Source organism: Juglans regia, chromosome 3, assembly GCF_001411555.2.
Source record: "Juglans regia cultivar Chandler chromosome 3, Walnut 2.0, whole genome shotgun sequence".
NCBI classification, from domain to species: Eukaryota; Viridiplantae; Streptophyta; class Magnoliopsida; order Fagales; family Juglandaceae; genus Juglans; species Juglans regia.
Window position 1 is genome coordinate 13,812,935 of NC_049903.1, and position 17,182 is coordinate 13,830,116.

The window sequence follows — 17,182 nt, forward strand, 5'->3', positions numbered from 1 at the left end:
GGAAGGAAAGGCATGCAGATGTTGAAACCCAATGTAAATAATTCCACGAATGCACCACCTTTTCTTTTCACGAGGGTATATGGAAATCATTAGGTTGTAAAGCACTCATGATCATTGACAATCTGTTGCCTGTAAAGATTACCACCATAATGCTAATTTCCAGCTTGTAAAAGTAAGCTTACCGTATCACCAAAAACACCAGCTAATTTAACTCCCTCGTTTACTTAATTTTGATAGTCATGTTCGATCAACTTCACGCAATTCTCATTTCACATTTGACTATTCGGTTTATTTTATGATATTCAGATCCCTCATATTCAGAAGAGATGCGACTCATCATTTCACACCGTATATTTTATATATTTTAAAATTATATTTTATTTTTTTATTATTCTTATTAAAATAATTGAGTTATTGATCTACTTATCATCTATACATCATATTATAAGAAAAATGAAAAAAATATAATAAAATAACTAAAGTGTGTGGTGTGTAAAAATGATAAGAATAATTATTCAATTCAAAATACTACACACTGATTTCTAGAGGTTCTATAATGCCCTGTTCCTGGAGATCCGGAGAGTTAACTCTTAATACCTAAAATTAACTTAAATAACACAACTATAAAATCCATAAAATATTAATCCATTTAATCAATCCAAAAATCTAAGTTCCTCCATGGCGACAATAAAGAAATTCTCAATAACATAAATTAGACATTCTCCAAAAACTCGAAAACATCCTCAACTCATCAAATCAAATACCCGAAAAATAAAACAGTTTACTAACTACGACTCTCAAATAAGCATTTGTACCCTCAAACACTTATTCCACTACGATCATCACACCTTGCTAAACTTTCTATTCTTGTTCTCCAGCTGAACTATCAAAATTATCTTAAAAATAATTGGAGATAAGGGGTGAGTTATCAACAACTCAGTAAGTAAAAGATATATACTAGTGTGTACACATGAGCATTTACAGAGTTCAGAATACAGAACAAAAATATTTTCTTTCAGAATGCAGAATCAGAATAATGTTTTCAAAATGCAGCGTCAGAACATGTTATAAAAAATATCAGTGCGAAAGTTCGGAAAATATTCATAATCAAAATCTCTTTAGCATAGCATAAACAAAAACATCGCATCTTATCTTATCATATCAGAACAAATATCATGTTTAACCCCCGTGGTAGGGTTGTGCAAACCCCGGTAGCTAACCGAGCAGAAATAGAATGTGAATCTTCCCCTTATTCATTCTCGAAGCCCCGAGTGTGCACATAGGAAAGACCACGCAGAAAACCATTTTGTTTCCAAAGTGGGTGTACCAGAAACAGAAAAGTTGGTACTAATCCGAACAGAGGCTACAGTTTTACACATGTGGTAAGGTCAGAGCGAAATAATTTCGAGCTTGTAAAAGTAGGCAACGGTGAGAATTACTTCTTACCGTATGGCGTATCACCAAAAACACCAGCTAATTTAACTCCCTCTTTTACTTAATTTTGATAGTGTTCAATCAACTTCAAGCAGTTCTCATTTCACATTTGACTATTTGGTCTATTTTATGATATTCAAATGCCTCATATTCAGAAGAGAGATGCGACTCATTATTTCACACCGCATACTTTACATATTTTAAAATCAGAAGAGAGATATTGATCTACTTATCATCTATACATCATATTATAAGAAAAATAAAAAATAAAATAACTAAAGTGTGTGGTGTGTAAAAATAATAAAAATAACTAAAGTATAGAATGAGCATGTCATAATTACATTGAGTAAGTAATTAGCTATTATATGAGTAAATCTGACATTTGTTTTATCAACCTAATTATTCTGATTATCTGAATCTTTTCCTTTTCTTTTTGTTTCACCACACTCTTCACCCGCTCTTGACCAAACTATACTCTGCTTCATCTTCTTTACAATGTCCTCATCCTACAGTTTGAAATGTATTTTAGGTTCAAGGAACAATTACTAGCATTTCTAAGAAAGAGACACAAAAGAATTAATTTGTTTAATAAAAGCACAAGATGTGTGGAGTTAGAGAATTCTAAGTATTCCAAAAAAAATTAAAATGCAGATTGAGAGGCAGCACAGCATCAGTCACAGAATCCGTACTAGATTCAAAAAGTACAGGACATAAAAGTAGAGAACTACCCAATCTAGAAGACAGGCACAGTTACTTGCAGGCCCAAAACTCATATTGTGCTTCCCACTAACAATTTCCAATGCCACAACTCCAAAACTGTAAACATCAACTTTGTAGGTTAAATAACCCCAAAGAGCATATTCTGGTGCCATGTATCCACTGCGAATGAAGATAAAAGATGATGAGATAATTTTCTTAACAGTCGGGGATGCAGGAAAAAGGAAATAAAATTTGAAGCTTACATTGTTCCAGCTATTCGGGTACTGATGTGGGTTTTTTCCCCTTCATCAAGCCTAGCCAATCCGAAATCGGAAATTTTGTGGTTCAGCTCCCTATCAAGCAAGACATTGCTACTTTTTATATCTCTGTGAACAATCTTGAGTCTTGATTCTTCATGAAGAAAAGCTAAACCTTGAGCTATTCCAACACAAATCTTGTGCCTAGTCGGCCAATCCAATTTCAGTTGATGTTTTTCAGGGCCTATTGACAAGGCAAAATCCATTAACTTATAGTAACAATTGTGAAGTTTGTACTCTATTTTTGCAATGTAACACCATCCATTGAGTAAATTGCATAGCATAATTCTCACCAAACAAGGCTCTGGCAAGGCTATTATTCTCTAAATATTCATATACGAGCAACAGTTGATCACCTTCAATACAACAGCCATAAAGTTTCACAAGATTTGGGTGTTGCAAACAAGAGATCATGCCTATCTCATTCAGAAATTCACGATTTCCCTGTCTTGATTTAGATGAGAGCTGCTTTACAGCAATTACAGTACCATCGGCTAACAGACCCTACATACCAGTCACGAAAAGGAGAAAAATTTACACTCTTGAAGAAAAAACCATACAACTATATGATTTATCATAACTCAGGTTTAGCTAGAATACCTTGTAAACAGGTCCAAATCCACCTTCTCCAATCTTGTTTGCGGGATCAAAATTGTTAGTGGCAATGTTAATTTGCTTTAAACTAAAAGAACTTGTTTGGAGCTCTAGTCCTTTAATATCTGTTCAGTGAGAAGAAAGTATTCCTTAGAAGTCAATGAACTTGCACATTAGCAAATATAATTCCAATTTACTATTACAAAGAATCCCATTCTACACAAAGCAAGGCCTAAGTTCTAACATCCAAATACACAAGCTTTCTACTTTACAAACTATTTTCTTAATTGATATGTTCAGCTATTTAACAAACCACACTTGATCCTACAATTGATTGAAAGACAACTATGAAATTCGAAGATGCAAACACATGGATTTAGAAATTCTGCTTACATAGTTGTTCAAAATGTAGCAACAGGGAAACGGTATTCTGTGAAATAAAAGATGAGTGCTGAGAAAGAGAAGAAAGGAAACAGGAACATAGGGCTTGGAAAGAAGATTAGAAAGCGGCTCTTCCCATAGTTCTTTTCTCTATACATTTAACTAAGTTAATGAAATTAGAATAATACCCTTTTAGTTTATCAAACAAACAAAAACAAAAAGATTCTCAAAACAGATTTAAAAATCAGTGCAAGTACCCCATCAAAGAAAAGCAAATCATAAACAATTTCTAGACATTCATAGAAGAAAGCAACCAGATTTCGTTAAATTTTATAGTTGTTGACCCCTCCAACTGACAAGTAAAAACCACATACCAATGTGAAACTGAATACTTTATTTTCACATGCTTGAAAAGACTATTAACTAAACAATTAAATGATTTCTTAAAGGATTAATAAACAATATAGATACAAACAAGCAACGTGCTTATAATGCCATCAGAAAATCCTAGGTTTATTACCTAAGAGAAGTGAGACATCATTGCAAAAACGGAGTTGATAAATTTCAGTGTAGCTAAACATCCTATAAACACTGTTAAATTCTTAAAAAAAATGAAAAATCGTTAAGAAAAATAGATCTCACAAGATAGTGGGCACTCGTGCACAAAACAATGATTCGGTGATAAAAATAGAAAAATAAATTATTTTTTATTTTATCTGAAGCAATAATATGTGCATCTAACAACACACAAACCTTATTCTCTCCCAGATTTGGCTCTAAAATAGCAGCTCTACCAAAGGACACACAATGCCAAGAATATGAGGCATGACCCAACAGCTCCTATAATAATTGGTGCAATCCTTGTCTTTCCCCCTTCTGGAGGAGGTACGAAGTCTAGTGAAAATAACTAACTAAGCGAGTATGAGAATCAGGAGTTAACTTTAGAAATAAGGAGAGAATCTCAAAGCATACATAGATTTAAGTGTACAACTGAAATTGAAAACTAGCTTGAACCTAGATAAGAAAAGCTCATAATTATGGAAAAAGTCAAAAAAAGTTTCCACTTGATTCCACATTGAACAGATCAGAAGTATCTTCTTAGTACATGATCAAATAAAACGAGGCAAAATATGTTTGTAAAAGCATCAAAAGGAGTAGCAGCAATATAAAACACTGTTAGATGATGCATTCCGAAGAATCACTTCAATGAGCTAACCAAAGACCAAGAGTGGTAATAAAAAAAAGGAATCTTGGAGTGATTACATCGATTGAAGGATTATTACTTGAATAAAATGATCTACTAAAAACCATTTTTGTAAGAATAAATTTAGTTTTATAGTCGTGCACAATAAACTATCTAATTAGCAACTATAGTTTTTTTTTGTGATAAGTAGAGCTTTATTAATGATAAAAAGAATGTGTTGCTACACTACACAGAGTGCATACACTAGAAACACCAAGCAAAAAGAAGAAAAAAAGATAAGGAAAACCTGAAAGTTAGAAAAAGAAAAATGAAAAATGAGCAAACATCCAAAAAAATGATACAAAGTTCTGAAAAATAAATCCTTGAGGGCTGTGACCATCTTCTCCTTATCCTCAAACTATTGGTCATTTCTCTCTCCATACACACCACAATAAGCAACCTTTAATCATCTTCCGCAAAACTTCTCTCTAAGAACAATTGAACCTGCCCTTCTGAAGTGCCAAAAGCTCCATCGCACTACGAGGCAGTCTAACCTGAACAAGCCAAATTGCATCCTGAACAAGCCAAATTGCATTCCATGGCAGTTATATTGTAAGATTGTGATGGCTTACCGGAATGTATATATCAAATATGTGCCTCCCATGGCTGTTATATGTTTTTTCATTTGTAAATTGTATCTCCGCAAAGTGTAGGCTCACAGTGTAACTTCCATTTTGTAAACAATATTGATAGTAAGAGATAGAGGAGAAAGGCGAGCTTCAGAATACAATGCAGAGATGTTTGGTGAAGTCAAAGTTGCAACATAACGAGTGTTTTGAAAATCATTGTCATCCATGAAGTCTCCTGTGCTCAAACAACTTTAACCATACACAGATGAGAGTATGACGGTTCAAGCACTCAGACAAATTTAGTAAGCATATATTGTATGATTGTGATCACCTACCTGAATGTATATATCAAATACGTGCCTCCCATGGCTGTTATATGTTTTTTCATTTGTAAATTGTATCTCCGCAAAGTGTAGACTCACAGTGTAACTTCCATTTTGTAAACAATATTGATAGTAAGAGATAAAGGAGAAAGGCGAGCTTCAGAATACAATGCAGAGATGTTTGGTGAAGTCAAAGTTGCAACATAACGAGTGTTTTGAAAATCATTGTCATCCTTGAAGTCTCCCATGCTCAGACAACTTGAACCATACACAGATGGGAGTATGAAGGTTCAAGCACTCAGACAAATTTAGTAAGCATATATTGTATGATTGTGATCGCTTACCTGAATGTATATATCAAATAGGCGCCTCCCAAGGCTGTTATACGTCTTTTCATTTGTAAATTGTATCTCCGCAAAGTGTAGGCTCACAGTGTAACTTTCATTTTGTAAACAATATTGATAGTAAGTAAGAGATAGAGGAGAAAGGCGAGCTTCAGAATACAATGCAGAGATGTTTGGTGAAGTCAAAGTTGCAACAAAACGAGTGTTTTAAAAATCATTGTCATCCATGAAGTCTCCCGTGCTACTTAGTCCCCAGTGACCATTCTCAATAGAAAATAATGTTGCATCTCCTTGATAGACAATGTCTCCTTCTTGAACATCATCTCCACCACAATTTATGTATAAAGAATGCGAATCTGCCCCATTCGATATGCGGTAAAATGAATCAAATAAAAGAGTTTAAGATTCTATGAAGATAGTGCAGAAATAAATAGGCCACAACAAGAACAAACAAATACATGCACGCACAAGCAAATGTGCACACTCAAAGTCACATCATTGATTTTAAACATCACATTGAATTGCATGAATGGCTAGCGATAAATATTAAAATAAAACCTGCTTAATTATTGAAGCATTGTTGTTTTAGGGGATAACAGACTAAAGAATATATATTGAAATTTAGATTAGATGCTTTCATTGTTCAATTTTTTTTTTTTATTGGCACGGATGTCCGAGAACAAAGTCTCGACTATTACCAAGGGTGCATAGGCTCTCAACAATGAGTTCCCCATAAGTATACCTCAGGTAATTCAAGGGAAAATTCCCCCAGTTCGATAGCCCCTTAGAAATTGTTTGCACCCAAGAGGATTCAAACCTTGGACCTAGAGAGAGCATACCACCAAAATCAAAGCCTTTACCACTTGAGCTAACCCCAAGGGATTGCTTTCAATGTTCAACTTCCAAAAATCAAAATCTCATTTCAAGTAAGCTACATAGCAAACCAGATAATAAAATTATGCATCATTGAGTCAAGCGTCTTCTTTTCTTAGTCATGAACAATAAAAGTTTAAAAATCTAAGAGTTTTCATTTCTTTTCCCTAAGAAATCTTGGAAACAAATCATAGAATACTAACTTTCAAGCTAAAGTCCATATAATACATAACATTCTCAAGAACCAAATGGAAGTAACATAAATATCTTACAATTATAGTCCATGTGCTTGACTCTAGCCATCTCCGCATGTCACTAAATTTCCTGTCAATTAAATTACTACTTTATGGGATAACAGTAAAGCAGTTAAAGATGACTACATTCCAAGATTTCCTGATTCTTGAAGAAATCCAGGAAACGATTGTGAGCCATATTTATATTTTCAAGCAATATAACATGGTAAGTGTTAGTTTCTTTTTGTGTAGGCCAAATTCGGTGTTCAAAACAATGGATAAGATTTTCTCTAATTTGTTGGGATCAAGTTTTAGAGAGTGGGTAATCTTATCACAATAGACAAGATTATCTCTAATTTGTTGGGATTAAGCTTTAGAGAGTGAGTAATCTCACCTATAGTGTGTTATATTTTTAATTGGGTTTGGCATTTGAATAGTGGGGAAGATAATCCGTAATAAGTTATTTTTTAGTAGAATTTCAAGTTGGGGTGTTTGATAAGGTTATAAGAAGATTTGAATGAGAGACAGCATCCTCTCGACAACCTGTCATTACAGCTAGAATTCAAAATTCAAAAATGAGTTATTTCAGCCCAATGACTCTTTAAAGGAGCACGAAATTCACTTCCAAACTACCCAATCCGATATTGATCAATCATAAGTGTGTCCCGAGAGGAAATAAACATAGAGGAGTCTTTCTCCTATTTTCTCAAAAGATACAACCTCTTGGAGTTCTTTGAAACTACCCTAAAGACTAAAATGAAGATTCAAAGATTTTGACGAGTGATCTGCCATTGGAGGTTCCAGGAGAAGAAGTAAAGTTTGAAGATTGTCAGGAGTTTTGGATGCTACTGCAGAAGGGACAAAACAAGTCGTTTTATCGTGGCAAGGGACTCATATTACAAAGAGTTTGTAAAAAACCTTACTTGTAACGATCTTCAAATAGTGTAATTGATTTTTTCTGGAGTTGTTTTTCCTTTCAAAAAACTCTTTAACCTCCGTCACCCAAATTTCTTGTCTAGCGGTTGGCTTGTTTTGCTTTATCATTCATATTTATATCTCTGTTCAATATTGTGATTTGATGCATTTGGCTAATTCGAAATTTAATAAACATTGTTAAACTTGGGATTAATTAAAAGAACAAAGAATTGTGACATACACCTATTCACCCCCTTCAAGGTGTAATCTTGTAATTTCAGTAAGACTGAGAAAGCACACACTTACATTGACTACACTTGAAATCCTCTTTCATGCACGGACGAAATGCCCTTCTGGTTTAACAAGTGAAGAACGGAAGGATTAGCACTATCTAGACATCATTCAACGTAATACTGCTAAATATTAAAAACAATCATGGAGAAAAATATAGCTACTGTCAAGTGGCCAAGCCAAAGAAGAAAGTAAGTATACTGGCTTTACGTGGTGAATGTACAAGATTGTTTCTTTTTTGGGAGGGGGTTGACTCGAGAATACATAATATAAAAATAGAAAACAAGGTATGATAAGGAATTCATCAAACTTCTTATTTTGGGGGACAACTGAACAAGATAATAAAAGTAACTTACAAGCCATTTTCCTACGGAAAACTTTGGAACAAGTTTAAGTTCAGATCTTTGTTAAAGAAAATAAAAGTGAATAACTATTATTACAAATTTCACTTTCTACCATTATAAAACATGAAAGTATATAGATAATGATATCAACGAAGAATGAATCATTTCTCTATACTTGGTTTGGCAAGCAGGCTTCTCTTCACTTTGCCATGTAAAGTTATTGTACGAGAGATCCCTGCATTCCCAAACAAGAAAAAGATGAACTTCATCTTCTTAAATAAAACATTTTGATTCATAAAGACTGTCAATTCTTAATTTGAGAGTTTTGATGAGTGTCCCTACAAAAATTTCTTTATTGTCATTCAAAGTTTTATTTCATTTGTTTCTAAAATTTAACATTAGAAGTTTTCTTTTTGATAGGAACATTAGAAGTTTTCTTAACAGGGCAAGACACATGTATCTCAAGATTCATTAAATTCTTTTAAATCATGAATGTATTCATACAATTTCCTACCCGGCAACCCTACATGGAGACTCCATTTAAACTGGGAACTGATTTCTTACTTAATAGTAGCTAGTAAAGTTTATAGAGTTCCAATATCAATCAACTGTCATTACACTTCCATATATCTAAAAAAATAACATATCTCAAGCCTCATTTTTGGTGAAAGTTGACAAATCAAGAGATAGAGAGAACAACCAGTCAACAACTGTTATTACAGGGGTAAAAAAACATCTATTCTCAACTAATAGAAGATTAAAAACACTGGGCATCCAAGATCAGAAACATACACGTTAGTTCCCTTCTTCAAGATTGACTCTAGAACATCTCCATTCAGCGAGTTGCCACTTAAGAAATTGATGAAAGCCACTTGACACAATTAGTATCGTGATTTTATACCAGGACATGATTACATTCTAAAAGTATGCGTTTACAAAGTTGAAATATTGATATCATAACTTACATAAACTTCAAAGTCTCTGTGCTTATAACACTGGGTAGTTCTCCACTTAACTTGTTGAAACAAAGATCCCTGTCAAAAATCATGAGATAAACATATATTTATAACTTTGTCCCATAGGACGTCCAGTAATATGCTGTATGCAATGTGAATAAGTCATTCTTGCAGCCTAAGTTTGTATGTACAAGTGAACCAAGAACCATAAAGAACTAATGGTGGGGAATAATGTATTAGCACCGAAAAACATGAAAGCTCAAGTTTTTGAGGAATAAAGCCATTCGCAAATACTCCTTTCTTCAACCTTAATACCCAATCCAGGTGCCCCACAGCAAGCTTTTTGAGTGTTATTTAAGGTTGTTATAATTCCATTTCTTTAACAGAACTAAATTATGCCTCTAGGTGAGAATTCTCCCCAGCCTGCTGGGTAAAAGTCATTCAAGTATATTTGTAACACAGGCCTGGCTGCGGCTGGGGATTGTCAAGATATGAAAGGATAGATGACTCTAGAAAACACATTCGCAGCATCAGCACAAATAATAAAAAATTTAATGAACATTATTAAAATCATATTCAGGAAATCAACTGAGACCAGTAGCGTATGGTTAACTCCATTCAGTAATTAGTTTCCTGCATCAATAGACAATAGTGCACTATTATTTATTTTTTTTCTTTTTTGTTTTTATTGTATAGTACTTCATCTATGCATTGCATAAATTGAGAGTATGAACTACTTTACTGAGATAAATTGAGATCATTAAACTAAAGTCACATTGAGATCATTATTATCAAATATTTAGTGAAATTACAGTGGCATATATATGTAACCAATATTGCTGAGCCGATAGTCATTGTATTCGAAGGAATGACTTGATTTATTACTCAATTCTATAAATATTTCAAAGGAAAAAGATGAATATGGTAAAAATACTAAAACAAAAGTTAAAAAAGATAAACATTGTTGTGTCCTTACAGAGTTAGCAGAGAATTCATTCCCCAGATGTAGTCAGGAATTTCACCAGAGATATTACAGTTCCTCATAACTCTAAAAGAAAAAGAAAAAAGGGGACCAATTCTTATATGATAATCAGATAGTAGATAAACATAAGCATTCATGATAATTACAAAAATCATTCGACATACATTCTTGTAAGGCCTGTCATCATTCGACATACATTCTTGTAAGGCCTGTCATGTTTGTCAGCTCTGGAAAAGCCTGAATTGTCCCAGTACTTATATCGGTAATTCTCCTGTATGTAAAGCTAAGGTCAGGAACAATGCTCCAAGTACAATCAGTATAACTAACAAAAAAATACAAATACATGTATCATTTAACAGAGTGATCGAGAATATCTTCACTCACAAATCTTTTAACTTTTCCAAAACAGAAATAGTTGATGGTATGGGTCCTTCAAGTCCACTAGCAACCATTTCTCTGCAATGGAGGGAAAAAAAAAAGAATCAGGAGATAATAACAAGCCCAAGTTATACTACTTGTCTTGAATCCAGAAAATGCATTCGAAATTCTGAAAGCTTAGGAACTTATAGACTCTCAAGATTTTTCCAGTTCTGAAAAATCTGGTATCGTTCCGTTTAAGTTGTTATCGTTTATGCGACTGCAATGAACATTAAAACGTCATTGACCCTACAATATATTAACAAGAGTTCATATGCTTGATGTAATAGAAAAGCTTACAAATCTGTCAAGTTTTTCAGGCCGCCAAGTTCCTTTGGTAGATTACCACTCAAATTATTAGAGGATAATACCCTAGAAGGACAAGTATTGGAGCCAAATAGACAAATCAACAATCAGAGCAAAACAACCAGTTCATACGACTATCAAATAAATAAATAAATAATTAATAAAATGATAACAAGGACTCACAAAATCTCCAAATTAACTAGCTTCCCATGTTCTGAAGGGACTGTTCCAGAAAATTGATTTGCTTCAAGACTCCTGAATTAAAAAAAAAATTGTCATTTCGTTTGTTAATAATTTCCCACCACGCAAACTCAAACAGTGTTGTGTTTCGTAAATAAAGTGTTCAAAAAATATAAAAGTACAAGAATTATAAGCACTTAAATTCCACAACAATGGGGAAGTAAATAAGCCATTGCACATATCTTATGCCGTAAGCGATACACAACCTGTGCTCAACATCATTTTGCTAGAAAAAACCTGGGATACCCAAAGTAAAAATAAAAAGCTTACAAGTATTTGAGACTGTTACGGAATGATACAGCAGCTGCATTGCCAAACGTCTCAGCTGATGCACTACCAAACGCCTCCAACAAGGTGCAACAGAATTCCCAACAAACTCCCAACAAATAATTATGTTATCTGTATATTCGTTTTAGGGCTAGTTCAGTATTTTTACATTATATAATTCTTTCTATAAATAGTATACTGTACAGCTTAGAAAGAACATGGAAAATATATGCAGTTAAAATTTTCTTCCCTTCCAATACTCTGTTTCTGCCTTCTTTGCATTTTAGCTAAAGAACTATCCGGCCTCATCTTTCCTAATTCTGACATGGTATCAGAGCCATGAAAATGGCCACCATCGATCCTCCTCCTCCTCCTCCTCCTCCCCCTCCTCCTCTTACCAAATATACCAACCTTGCAGACCCAACCAACCCTTATCGACTTGAGACATCAGATAATCCTGGCACTGTGCTTGTCACAGAACTCCTTACTGCCGACAATTTTTCTACATGGTCTCGATCTATCCATCGTGCTCTACGAGCCAAGAACAAACTCGGATTCCTAAATGGAACTCTCACCAAACCATCTGACCCTCATAATCCACTTTTTGAGCTGTGGGAAAGATGCAATGATATGGTTGTGTCTTGGCTGCAAAATTCAATTAGCCTACCTCTTCGATCTTCTGTAGCATTTGTCGATGATGCCCATCTTATATGGACTGAGTTGCAGGAATGTTTTTCACCACAAAATGGCCCACGCATCTATGAACTCAAGAAGACCTTGGCAACTCTTACCCAAGATGAAGATTCAGCAAACACATACTACGGTAAACTCAAATCTCTTTGGGATGAATTATGTGTTTATGACCCGTTACCTGTTTGTTCTTATGGCTCAACCAAGTTTCTTACGAACCGATACCAACGGGACTGCGTCATTCAATTCCTAATGGGACTACGTGACTCCTTCAACAATGTCCGCGACCAGATCATGCTAATCGACCCTCTTCCACCAGTTAACAAAGTTTTTTCATACATCCAACAACAAGAACGCCATCGCTTGTTTACATCCTCAGCTCCATCCACTGATTCCATAGCTCTTGCTAGTCGAAAAATATTTTCCACTCCTTCACCACATTCTAGCCGTAAAGACAAACCATATTGTATACATTGCAGAATCACGGGTCATACATTAGCAAATTGTTTTAAATCAGGCAATGCCACAGCTCCTATTTGCACACACTGTGAGATGACTGGACATACTATTGAACGATGCTACAAGCTTCATGGGTACCCTCCCAACCACAAATTTCACAAATCAAGAGCAAATGCAACCTCTCTTGGCACCTCTGCTGAAGTTACCTCCGAATCAAGTATGACGTTGACAAAAGAGCAATATCAAGACCTCATAGCCTTACTGCACAGCAAGGATTCTTTTCCATCTGCCAGCGTAAGTATGCACTCGATATCCTAGCTGATGCTGGTACACTCGATTCTCGACCCCTCAAACTGCCAATGGATCAGAACCTCAAACTTCACAAAGATGAGGGTGATCCTCTTTCGGATCCACTTCCCTATCGGCGCTTAGTTGGTAGACTTCTCTACCTCACTATCACTCGGCCCGATCTCTGCTATTCAGTCCAGCACTTGAGCCAATTCATGACAACCCCTACGACGACACATCTACATGCTGCTCATCAAGTTTTACGATACATTAAAAATGCTCCTAGGCAAGGTCTTCTTTTCTCTTCCAGTTCTTCACTTAATCTTCGTGCATACTCAGACTCGGATTGGGCATCTTGCCCAGACTCACGTCGCTCAGTTACGGGATTTTGTATTTTACTTGGCCAATCACTCATTTCATGGCGCTCAAAGAAACAGGCAGTCGTCTCTCGATCCTCTACTGAAGCCGAGTATAGGGCCATGGCAACAACTTCATGTGAATTACAGTGGTTATCTTATATCCTTCATGATTTGCGCCTCTCCATCTCTCTTCCAATAGATTTATACTATGACAATCAAGCCGCACTCCATATTGCCAAGAATCCAGTTTTTCACGAGCACACCAAACACATCGAAATGGATTGTCATCTCATCCGCGACAAAATACAAGCTGGCTTCTTGCGGACATGTTTTATTCGATCTTCTTCTCAGCTTGCGGATGCTTTCACAAAAGCACTTCCTTCTTCACAATTTGTTTTTTTGCTATCCAAGATGGGAATAGAAAATATCTATTCTCCATCTTGCGGGGGGATGTTACGGAATGATACAGCAGCTGCATTGCCAAACGTCTCAGCTGATGCACTACCAAACGCCTCCAACAAGATGCAACAGAATTCCCAACAAACTCCCAGCAAATAATTATGTTATCTGTATATTCGTTTTAGGGCTAGTTCAGTATTTTTACATTATATAATTCTTTCTATAAATAGTATACTGTACAGCTTAGAAAGAACGTGCAAAATATATGCAGTTAAAATTTTCTTCCCTTCCAATACTCTGTTTCTGCCTTCTTTGCATTTTAGCTAAAGAACTATCCGGCCTCATCTTTCCTAATTCTGACAGAGACTGCTAAAGTTACCCAATTCCTTTGGTATCGACCCTGACAACCGGTTTCCGAGAAGAGAGCTGCATTAATACTGTCGAGTTTATTCATCAAAGAAATCGAGTATTCTCAACAACTAAATTGATGAAAACTAGAGGTAAATTATATTGCTTACACAAAGTTCATTTGCGTTGAAACCCATTGGATTGGAATTGACCCATTTAGATAGTTGTAAGCCAAATCCCTGTCAATGCGAATATGGGTTTAGTTTGTAAATTATTTTTGAGCTTTCCTGGAAAAGAAAGAGAAAATTTTGAAGTCCATATAAAAATATAGCTCACACGTGTTGGAGGTAACGAAGCCGAACCAGCTCAGGAGAAAGTACACCTGGAAGACTGAACCTCTTAAGTTCTCTGCAAACAACAAACCAAAATGCAGACAAGAAAGCAAGCAAGAAGTCATAAACTTAGGATAGAGACGTAGTGCTGCCAGGAGGTTGATCTTAAAATACGGTAGTTAAAATTTGGATTCAAGAAATTTAAGAAAAGAAAAATAAATTTTGTACCTTTAAACTATTTAGGTCTTGTATTGATCTAAATATCAAATTATAGAAAAAAATGAATATTTTACGACATCTTTTGAGATCCCATCATCAAGATTTTGTCATACTACCTACTTTTCATCTATTATGACCGCCAAAGTTAATACTTTGCATATTTCTATCGGAGGACAAAGACTTGTTTCAAATGTCTAGGGTGTAATCGTACGTCCAAAATGTTTCCATTGTCCAATGTTACAATGTTTCCTAATGTGTGAGCTAGAGCAAGGGTACCTCAGAAGTGCATACAATTATGATAACATACATGTGTATGATGTGGCATGTATTGTTCTCGAATTGGCAATTGCAACTAACGTTCTTCTCCGAAAGGCTCGGCGGCAGATCCGACATAACCGTTTCGACTTGGCAAGTATTGGCATTAAACTTCCAATCAGTAGCCCCCATTGTCTCTGCAATTTGCTGGAGAGCAGCGACTGCAATAATACAAACATATCACACAATCTAAGTAACATCACATGCACGCATGTTTGTTGTATATTATACCCAACCTTAATTCAAATTAAGGGTAGTACTGCAAATACTTATCCCAGCATATATATATATAGATATAACACTATTTTTTCTAACACTAACACTGAAATGAGTGATGCAGAAAGTATATATACATAAGTTGTATGGGACTAAAGCATCTCTGACTAGTGTTATAAGCCAGCTCAAGCGGCTTGGCAATAGAAGCTATACCCCGAAAAGCCGTCTATGACTCTATACAACTTTATAGTTGATGGAAGGGATTTTGTAATGTGATTAGCATTAATGGTGGTATTTGGTAGGTCTTTCCTCCCTGTTACTAATTTGCTACCATGCCCTTTACTGCATAAGCATTTCTCGCCTTCCTACCAGCCATTTCATGGTTGTTTCAGAGGGGATGATGAAAGACATGGAATGAGGGGGTTCTACTTCTTGATAGCAAGCCACTCGACCTTAGTATCGCATATATAGTGGTTCCAATCTCCAGTAAGCACATGAGGTGATCTCCTCACTTATCCCTCCCCCAACCAGTCTCCTTTCTTATTGGGATAAAGCCTATATGCTCGCTCTTGCCTATACTATTTGAAGTAACCCTGAAGCGAGGCAACCCTGTTCGCTTTGACAAGAACTATGCCAAGTCTGAAAGCCAAGTTCGAGCAAGAAGATGGCTCACTACATTCCCAGAAAGGAAGGCCGATTTATAAAACACTTTCAGCTTAAGAATCGTATATCTCACATGTAAGAATCTTAATAAAGAATCAAGTCATAATGAGATTAAAATACGATGCTTTCTTGGCCGTGTGGAACATGGATTAGCAATATGTCCATCCTAGAAACCATCCCCCATCCAAGATTCGAAGAAGTGCTATATATGAAATATACCATACGATAAGTGAGGATAGATTGTGTTTAGAATTTCACAAAAAGAAAACACACATAAAAGACCCCAGTGGGAGCCACCCCGCTGGCCTCTTTGCATTATCCTAATTAATATTTAAGCAGGAGCTACAGATAATAAGGACCACGAGTACCATATAATATATATCCTGTTTAATTAATTCTTGTGATCATCATCTCCAGCTTGGTTCTTCAGTACAGCCAAGGGGATTAAAAGCCAGTTATAATTACTTATTTTTAGAGATTCTTATTCGATCAGGAAAACAGTAAACAGTACATGATATTCATCATGGAACTCATGAGGTAATATATATTATATCCTCAGGCCAATTGCTTTCAGAAAATTAGATGAAAAGCAAACCAGAAGGTGCATCAACCTACCTTCATCTTGAGGCACAGTAGCAGAAGCAAGCTGTATGTTTGTGCCTAGCAAGCAGCTCATCATCATGAGGCCGACAACAACCGAAAGAAAGACAACTTCATCAGCAATATGTTTGATGGGGAAGATCAGCATGTTTGCTGAGCAAAAGATCATTGCATACTCAGCTTCCAATTCCCTTGACCTCCTGATGATCATCAGTACGTACTGATGTTCTGCGCATATATATATATAATATATATATATATATATATATTGTATATCTTTGCTCTCTGTTCACATATTAAATTAAATTAGGGTGGAAACGAGTCATGAATCATCATGCAATTAGTCAAATATTGCATTCGATCTTGAACATATTGTCGGCGAATATATATTCATAACTGTCATTCTTCTCATGTCACATGCTGACTAAGATGGATGATCCATAGTTTGTTTTGACCCGCAAAAGAAAATAAATAAACAGGCTAGCAACATGGTTGAGTACTAGATTAATGTTGTCTTGCTTTTTTTTTTTAATTAATTAATTAATTAATTATTATTTTTTAATATA

General features: G+C 35.3%; 1 pseudogene; it reads right to left on the reverse strand.

Moving 5' to 3' along the window:
- Window positions 1-1,829: 1,829 nt before the first annotated feature.
- LOC109012736 lies at window positions 1,830-16,840 on the reverse strand (annotated as a pseudogene).
- Between the last annotated feature and the right edge of the window lie 342 nt (window positions 16,841-17,182).